This window comes from Octopus bimaculoides, chromosome 4 (assembly GCF_046866305.1).
Source record: "Octopus bimaculoides isolate indiv1 chromosome 4, ASM4686630v1, whole genome shotgun sequence".
Taxonomy (NCBI): domain Eukaryota; kingdom Metazoa; phylum Mollusca; class Cephalopoda; order Octopoda; family Octopodidae; genus Octopus; species Octopus bimaculoides.
The window spans coordinates 117908277-117918923 of NC_142931.1; positions in this window are offsets into that span (position 1 = coordinate 117908277).

The window sequence follows — 10647 nt, forward strand, 5'->3', positions numbered from 1 at the left end:
ATGTAGTGACTAATTTCTTTGCACTACCTTCATTTTATTATCCAGCAAGTTATGTACAAAAGATTCCTATCCGTTATGTTTATTGGACATTGATCCATTCATTTCTTGAATGCACATTTGTGAATATTACGATGTGGGTTAATAAAATGCTTGGAAGTTCAAACTTTAAATGTGGTCACTGTCAACACACACAACCTTTTTAACTGAAGAAAAACCTAGGAAGAATATATGACTACCACACTAAACATTAATAGATGTCTGTCTGTTAGCTATCTTCTACGTATTGGTTTCAAATTTTGTCACCAAGACCAGCAAGTTCGGGGAGGGGTAAGTCGATTACATCAACCCCAGTATTCAATTAATATTTATTTTAACGAAAGGATCAAAGGCTAAGTCGATTTCGGCCGCATTTGAACTCAGACCATAAAAACGGACGAAATGCTGCTGAGCATTTTGCCCAGTGAGCTAATGGTCCAGGATTCAGTCTCACTGCGTGGCACCTTGAACAAGTTTCTTGTACTATACTCCCGGGCCAACCAAAGCCTTGTAAGGGGATTTGGTAGACGGAAACTGAAAGAAGTCTGTCGTATATATATATATATATATATATATATATATATATATATATATATACCGGAGTAAGCACATGAAATGTGCAACAAGGTGGAAAAAAAGAGTACTCAAATACCAGAGGTGAACGGGAACGTGAAACTCAGAGTAACGGTTTTTTTGTTATATTTCTGCTGCTTTTAAATAAAGTATATATATATATATATATATATATATATATATGTGTGTGTGTGTGTGTGTGTGTGTGTGTGTGTGTGTGTGTCTTTGTGTCTGTGTTTCTTCCCCATCATCACTTGACAACTGTTGTTGGTGAGTGTACGTCCCCGTAACTTAGCGGTTCGACTTCGACACAAAAGATTCATAGAATAAGACTCTGGCTTTAAAAAAAAAAGTGCTGGGGTCGGTTAATTCGACTAAAAACTTTTCAACCGGTGCTCTAGTATGGCCGCAGTCTACTGACTGAAACAAGTAAAAAATAAAAATACTTCAACATCAGACACTCTAATGCTGAATAATTTCGTGTATTATCAGTCTTTCTGTAAACCAATTCCTACAAACTACGTATTTCATTACAATCTATGATCACCACAGGTACGGTCTGAAATTGAGTACCTGCTTCTAAGGTACTTTCAAAGAAGTCGAAAATGAAGTGAACGTAACTAACTGGCATTCTGTCGATTACGACAACAAGGGTTCCAGCCGATCCGATCAACAGAACAACCTGCTCGTGAAATTAACGTGTAAGTGGTTGAGCACTCCACAAAATACGCGTACCCTTAACGTAGTTCACAGGGAGATGAGATTCAGAGTGACTCAACGTAACACAGAACGTGATAAGGCCGGATCTTTGAATTACAGGTACAACTAATCTTTTGCCAGTTGAGTGGACTGGAGCAACGTGAAATAAAGTGTCTTACTCAAGGACACAACGCACTGCTGGGAATCGAACACGGTTTTACAACCGTGAAGCAAATACCCTAACCATTAAGCCATGCGCTTTCACAAGTGAACGTATAGATATCGGAACTAACAACACTTCAGCTTGTATTTCGACAACTTATCAAATCACCCTTATGCAGTTCCTACTGAACTTTGAGTATTGTAAAGCCTTCAAAATTTGGTGGTAGAGGGGGAGAGGAAGAAACCGCGATACGTGGCGGTTTCCTGATTCGAAACAATATCTCTTTATTCAGACTCGAGATCTGGGTTTTATTATTTGCAACAGAATGAACTTCGCTAAAGCTACTCAGGAATTAGGGGCTGGCTTTATATCTGGGAGACCGATTACATCAATCAACCAAAACAGATACAGTCAATTTGATGGGTTTCGGCACGGTTTCCATCTACTAAGTTTTACTCACAAGTCTAGGATAAGCTAGCGAAAATGGTAGAAGACACATGCCCGGGGTTTGCACACAGTGGAGTTGAACCCGAAATCACGTAATTGCAAAGCACACTTCTTACCAGACGAGCATACTTAACTCTTTAGCATTCATATTACTCTGCCAAATATGGTACTAATTTATTCACACTTTTAAAAATTGATCAAGTATTATTATTGAGATTTGAATGTTGTTATTATTTTTAGACTGACATTATAAGGTGGGTGCGAAGCGGCAGGATCCGGCTAGTTTTAGCGCGAAACTTGTAAAGTATTTGAGCCTGTTATGGTCTGTTTAATGCTAAAGGGTAAAAGACCATGTCTTCTATAACGGGTCTCTCTTTATCTCTCTCTCTCTCTCTCTCTCTCTCTCTTGAAATGTGGAAAACTCTATAAAGATTTTATTACGTAAGAATGTTATGCATGATATATTCTAATGAAGAATTGTCATAAAATAATTAACTGCGTAGTCACTGACCGTGTTTCGACATGCAATTTATTTGGTTAACATGGCCGACACAATTGATTGGTAATGTTTTCTTCAGTTAAATATGGCGGCTAAAAAATATTTGGTCGTAACATGCGAAATTATTTAAAGGTTAGTTATATAGACAGATTTTCGTTCCTTTTCACACACTTCTCCAATTAGTATTTGTAAATTAAATGCGCCAAGATCCTTACCTGTAATGCGGATACACACACACTCTCTCTCTTCCCTTCTCTCTCACTTTTTCATTCTCTCTTTCTACTTTTATCTGTCCTAGATATATTGTTTCCGATTTAAGCACAAAGCCAGCAATTTTGAGAGGAAGGTGTCAACCGTTAATACCAATTCCAGTAGTTGACTAGTTCTTTATTTTACCGATACTGACACCGGAGGGATCGATAACTTCCTTTTTGATTAGCTGCTCAAAGGCGGTGAAGCAGAACCTATGAGTCTCCAGTCTCTTCAAGACCGGCGCGATCAATAAAGTGGATATTTAATTTGAATTCTTGTCGGTCGATGTCTGCAGGAAAAGGATAAGTAGAGCTGGAATATCAATGTTTTAGCTCTGGGAAGAATGGATTAGTGTGTGTTATACACACACATACACACACACATATATATATACGTATATATACATATATGTGGAGGCGCAATGGCCCAGTGGTTAGGGCAGCGAACTCGCGGTCATAGGATCGCGGTTTCGATTCCCAGACCGGACGTTGTGAGTGTTTAATGAGCGAAAACACCTAAAGCTCCACGAGGCTACGACAGAAAATGGTGGCGAACAGTGCTGTACTCATTCACTACAACTTTCTCTCACTCTTACTTCCTGTTTCTGTTGTGCCTATAATTCAAAGGGTCAGCCTTGTCACACTGTGTCACACTGAATATCCCCGAGAACTACGTTAAGGGTACACGTATCTGAGGAGTGCTCGTTAATTTCACGAGCAGGCTGTTCCGTTGATCGGATCAACTGGCACCCTCGACGCCGCAAGCGACGGAGTGCCAACAACAACAATATACATATATATATATATATATATATATATATATATACATGCACACACAAACATAGAAACACACACACATATAAACACACACACACACATATGTATACGCATGACTCGGTGGTTAGTTAGAGCGTCGGCTAACAATCATGCGGTAGTGAGTTCGATTCCGGGATCCAGCTGTATGTGTGTTCTTGAGCAAGACACTTTATTTCACTTCACCCAGCTGTAGAAATGAGTTGTGACGACACTGGTGCTGTATCAGCCTTTGCCTTTCCCTTGGATAACATCGGTGGCATGGAGAGGGGAGACTGGTATGCATGGACGGCTGCTGTTCATCCATAAACAACCTTGCCCGGCTCATGATCCTTCATAACCGAAGGGAGTCTTTACTCTTTACACACACACACACACACACACACACGTACACACAATGAAAACTTCGGAGGAATTAACAGAACATTTTGTTTTAATAAATGTGACAAAAACGATTTCTTTTTCTGGGTTCGTCTGCTCATGACCTTCGTGTAAGGCCTCAAAACCTAGTGACGGTGTGTCGAAAGAAACTACGACACATAACAGTTAGAAGTAGGGCTTAAAGACCTTTCTTCAAATACTTCTAATAGAATGAACTTCGCTAAAGAGTTGGTATTGGTGTTAAACCAAAGGATGGATTTGAGCAACAAACCCAAACAGATACAGTCTATCCGACGGGTTTCGATATAGTTTCCGTTCACTAAATTTTACTCGCAAGATTTGGATAGACTCGTAACAACGGTAAAAGATATTTGCCTGCTGTTACACACCTTAAGATCGAACCCGGAACAACGCGATTGCGAAGTGTTCTTCTTATTAATAAATCATGTCTCAGGGCGATGCTTTCAATGCCAGTCTTTCCCTCACTCTCTATCTCTGTGTCTATCTCGCTCTCTGACTGTTTGTCGTCTGTTTGTCTGCCTCTCTCTCTCACTCTCTCACTCTCTCTCTCTCTCTCTCTCTCTCTCACTCTCTCTCTCTCTCTCTCTATCTATCTATCTATCTATCTATCTATCTACCCATCTACCTACCTGCCTGCATACCTACCTATCTGTCTGTCTGGCTGTCTATGTATGTATGTATGCATGTATGTATGGATGGATGGATGGATGGAAGAAATTGAAAGTGGTCTGGCCTGGAGAAGGATGCACATCGCCATGTTTAAACAAAAATGCAGAAGCCACGCCGTACGTCACAACGGCATTTCTACGACTCTATCAGAAGTCGAGAGCGCTCAGCTCCAAATGAGACCTCACTCAAGGAATACGGTCTCCTCAACCAATGGTGAGCTTAGAGTCTGCGCTGTCCGAGTTGATCCCCGAGTTTACCGCCTCCCTATGCGTAAAACACAATACAGAAAAATTTTTTAAAATATTGCTGTCTGGAGTGGATCGCGATCTCACATCAACTTAGCTAAGATAGTGTCTATGAATGAATGTTGCATTTACAGTACATCGTATATACTTATCAACTGGCGACGCAAAACATCAGTGCTTTCTTCGGATCACTGTTTCCTTTCATTCAGTTAAACCAGAAAAATAACTGATCGCATTCATGGTTTTCTGAATATCAAAGCAAACGTGTCCATTTCGGTTTAGTTGAAGATGTCTCGATTAAGGTTGATTCTTGATGACTTGCAGCGCGTATATAAGAAAATATAAGAAGCAAGAATGTATGAACAATGGAGAAATGTCCAATATAATGTAAGATTTCAGAAAGGGTGACACACACATACACATACACACACATGTATGTTTTATGAAGGCGCATGGCTCAGTGGTTAGAGTGTGGGGCTCACAATCATGAGGTTGTGAATTTGATTCCTGGACTGAGCTGTGTGTTGTGTTTTTGAGCAAGACACTTTCTTTCACGTAGCTCCAGTTCATTCAGCTGCAGAAATGAGTTGCGATGTCACTGGTGCCAAGCTGTATTGGCCTTTGCCTTTCCTTTGGATAACATCGGTGACGTGGAGAGGGGAAGCTGCTATGCATGGGCGACTGCTAGTCTTCCATAAACAACCCTGCTCAGGCTTGTTTCTAGGTGCCATTCCAAGGTCCTTCACGATCGAAGGGGGTCTTTACTTTTATATATATATATATATATATATATATATATATATATATATATATATATATATATACACACATCTATCTATCTATCTATCTATCCACACTTAAGTGGCAATATACTACACTTTATCGTGCAGTTACTGTTAATACTTCATTTAGAGAATTAACATTGCTTATATACATATACATACATATATATATATATATATATATATATATATATATATATATATATATATATATATATATATATATATACATACATACATATATATATATATATATATATATATATATATATATATATATATAAATATATATATATATATATATATATATAAATATATATATATATATATATATATATATATATATATATATATATATATATATATATATAAATATATATATATATATATATATATATATATATATATATATATATATATATATATATACATATATATAAATGTATATAGTGAGTGAGAGACGAAAGTAAGTATATCGATTTCAGTTGAACTTCAGGTGGCGTGTGTTAACGGAAAGAGATCAAGAGATCTTTTGTAGGAAGGTTAAAAGAGACAAGAGGGACACGAACAAAGACTTAAAATTCGCTCAACTAAACTGAATGGCTTTCTCGTGGATTCGGTTTGTGTACTTGTGACAGAATGGCTAAATTAAGCTTGATTAAATCAGACGTGCCAAATTTTTAGATAACTATTGCTGCTGCTACCTCTGCTGCTACTACTAGTACTACTATGTTATAGATACACATACATGTTTATAAATACATAAATACATACACACATATACTAGATACGTATGTAAATATCCGTGTGTGTGTGTGTGTATCTGAGAGCGCGAGTATGTGTGTGTGTGTGTGTGTCTGTGTGTGGAGTGAGAAAGAGTGTGTGCATATGTAAATCAGACATTCTTTCAGTTGGTTAGTTTATCTGCCAATAATCCAAAAGAAACTTACGCATGTGCGCACGCACACGCACAGACACACACGTACACAAACACACATACACACACAAGCACAAAATAAATGGATACTTCATCTGATTCTATGATAAGCGCTTCCATTTGTTTGAACTCAAACGATGTACACTTGGCCTATTATTACCTCGGTTAAAACTTCAGAAAGGTGGTATCATATACGGGAACAGAATTGAATTAAATACAGGGGACGGATTTGCTCAGAGCATAATTAAACCTGTAGTTATTGAGGCATTCTGTAGCTATCGAGATCTCTATCTGTTATCGACGGCCACGGATAAAGTTCCTAGTTGTTCGCTTTATTGGATTAGCGTCGTCTGTAGCTGAACGAACAGATGCAGAAATAACAGTGTGAAACACAAGCTGCTCTTGTTGGCTGTATCAGTGTTGTTTGGGGCGTAGCTATGACAGGTAACTGTTGCTTCCAATGATGTGTCGACGTCGTAGATGAGACAGGAGGCATCCTCTTCGGTATGTTGCCCGGTTCTGTCTCCCCACTGTAGAGTGTTCGATTTGATCTAAGCAGTATGAGAGACAGGTTGGTGCCCGTGCAGCTTGTGTTGTCAGGTTACTTGTCAGGTCTCCCATAGAATCCGTACAACCTATTGCATGGTTGGATCGTCGGCGACTAAACCAGCATTCCCACTAGGCTTGTCTGGTGAGTGTGGGTTGCTAGAAACCCAACAGGATTAAAAATAAGATCTATCAAAAGAACAAATGAACCTAGTGTAGGTTCAACGACTATCTAGCAATAGTACGGGCCCTCAGAAACTCGGGGTTGGTTTCCGGCGTAATGGAAAGCCACTGGAAGTGAGGTGCCCCTTAGCTTTTGTTAAAGCATATCTCTAGAACCCGCTTCAAATCCAAGCTATGTCTGCTCCGATAATCGGCTGTGACTTGGTCAGTGAACCCTCTGCAATCGACAATCAGCGGCAAGATCAGCTGCTACAGACCACACTACAATTTAGTGTATGACAGTAACCGGGGACCCAGGATAGGCAATAGACTTCGATATAATAGGAATGTCTATCCATTCTACTCAATGTATTGAGTTTCATATGAGACAACGTTTGCATCGTGTAAAATATATTTTATAACTCTTGTATAATGATATATATACATACACCATCGTCGGCTGTTTGTCGAGATCGACGTTGTCTGTTCTGTTCAGAACTTCTCTGACCAAAACTCTTTTGGACGGTGAGTAAGATAGTTGGTTCTTAACACGTTTGGGCAGGTTCAGATGCAAAATATGCTGAGTGCTGTCTTAGGAGAATAATTTTTCCCTTTTACAACAACAGTGTGTTCATCGCACTCAACTTATCGCAGTCGGCTTATCATTCTAGGCCGTCGGTGTTTCGATATGTTGTGTCTCGCGAGCCAGAAATAGCGGGAACTTCGAGGTTAGCCGAAGCCAATGAATTTGTTTATGGTTTCAGCAGATAATTTGATTGCTGCTTATATGCGCTGATCAATAATAATAATAATAATAACAATAAAAATTCAACTATTCATTCCAGATCTCACTGCAGACAGTTCAAATAAATATTATATACAACGGGGCTTGAATAAAAAATCCAGATGATCTGATAACTGATCAATGAATATCAAGAAGGTCCTGCAGATTTTTGTAGTCCCTGATATTGTGATCATTTGTAGTGCATGAATGATGGTGTCCAGAGGGCAGCTGATTTTCACAACAGAACATATCTTTTCATTGTGCTCCCACACAACAATATTTGATCTGTTGTATTTTAACTTGGTGGCTGTTCTAATTTCTAAGTTTCACCAATATTCTTTTGATTAATCGGTCTCAGGATAGTCAACCTCATCTGTAGGTGCTTTCTTTTTTGTTACCTGTTCCAAGCTGTCCCTCATGGGAAGAAAATATCTGGAAGACATTCCCTTGCAGTTGGCAATAATGTGGTTGATGTCTTCAGTGGTGGTCTTGCACAGCCTACATTTGTTGTCTGTCAATGTTTTCTGTCTTTTATGCTAAGCATATTTAGTAGGGATCTTGACGGGAATCTCTTGTTCTTTGTATGTATGTATGTATGTATGTATGTATGTATGTATGTATGTATGTGAAGGCGCAATGGCCCAGTGTTTAGGGCAGCGGACTCGCGGTCATAGGATCACAATTTCGATTCCCAGACCGGGCGTTGTGAGTGTTTATTGAGCGAAAACACTTAAAGCTCCACGAAGCTCCGGCAGGGGATGGTGGCGAACCCTGCTATACTCTTTCACCACAACTTTCTCTCACTCTTACTTCCTGTTTCTGTTGTGCCTGTAATTCAAAGGACCAGCCTTGTTACACTGTGTCACGCTCAATATCCCCGAGAACTACGTTAAGGGTACACGTGTCTGTGGAGTGCTCAGCCACTTGCACGTTAATTTCACGAGCAGGCTGTTCCGTTGATCGGATCAACTGGAACCCTTGACGTCGTAAGCGACGGAGTGCCAACAACAACAACAATATATATATATATATGTATATATATATATATATATATATATATATATATATATATATATATATACAGAACAGTTGAAGACACGTGGGATGGAAGAGTCGCCGAAGAGGTCACATATGTGACGAAAGATTTCCAGACAACGGACTTAAGATAAAATAAGAACACCAATAAACGAGTGCAGAACGAATATACAGTGTGTGTGTGTATGTTTATTTGGCAAAAATAAAAATATAATTTAGACCTTCCCGAAATATTACAATATAACAATATATATATGCTTAGCGGTATTTCATCTGTCTTTACGTTCTGAGTTCAAATTCCGCCAAAGTCGACTTTGCCTTTCATCTTTTTTCGAAGTCGATAAAATAAGTACCAGTTGCGTACTGAGGTCGATCTAATCGACTGGCCTCTCCCCCGAAATTTCGAGCCTTGTCCCTTGAGGAGAATAGAATAGGAGTGGCTGTGTGGTAAGTAGCTTGCTTACGAACCACATGGTTCCGGGTTTTAGTCCCACTGCGTGGCACCTTGGCCAAGTGTCTTCTACTATAGCCTCGGGCCGACTAAAGCCTTGTGAGTGGATTTGGTAGACGGAAACTGAAAAGAAGCCCGTCGTATATATGTATATATATATAAAGAGAGTAAGAAGAAGAGGAAATGAAAGGAATGTTGTGATGGTAGGAAGTGGGGTACCTAGAATGGGTGTGTACTGGAATGGTCGTAGAACACAGCGGAAAAATTAGATGAAATAACCGATAAGCAGATGAAAGGTGGAACCATTGATATTTAAAAGTGGAAATAGGTAATAAATAATGAAAATGAATAAATAAATAATTTGCCTGAAGAGCCTGTGCACCTACAAGCAAAACTCTGTGTTGCAAGTGACTGACTCAAGCAAAATATGATATATTATTAATATCTACACAAAATGTATGTATCCAAGCATATCTGTCTGTCAGTATGTATGTGTGTGTACATATACGTGTGTATATATATATATATATATATATATATATATATATACATGACTACACAAGCATATATATATATATGAATATATATATATATATATATATATATATATATATATATATATACATATGTATATATCTATATATAAGTATACATATATATGTGTACCTATATGTATACCTTTATATTCATATGAACATACACACATATATAAATATATATATATATATCATATAATGCACACCCACATATACACGCATATACATACAATGTGTGTGTGTGCGTGCGTAGAAAGCTCCGGGAGCCAAGAAAATATGTTTAATAAAATCATTATCTCAAATTTTTTTAAAGGAAATTTCGATCAAAAGATCCCTTTCAAAGAGAGGAAGAGGTTAGCGGTGCGGCTAACCTCTTCTTCCCTTTGAAAAGAATCTTTTGATCGAAAATTTAGAAAGATGAATACAAAAATAAAAAATAAAAAATAAAAATGACTTCTGTTTTTGAAATCTGTTCCAATTATGTTACGTTACTTTAAATTTAGCCTCAAATATTTCTTTCTTCATATCCACTCTGACTTACATTTGCTCCGCACTCATATATACGGATATATTACGCATATAGATACACACGCACACGCACACTCACACACACAAAC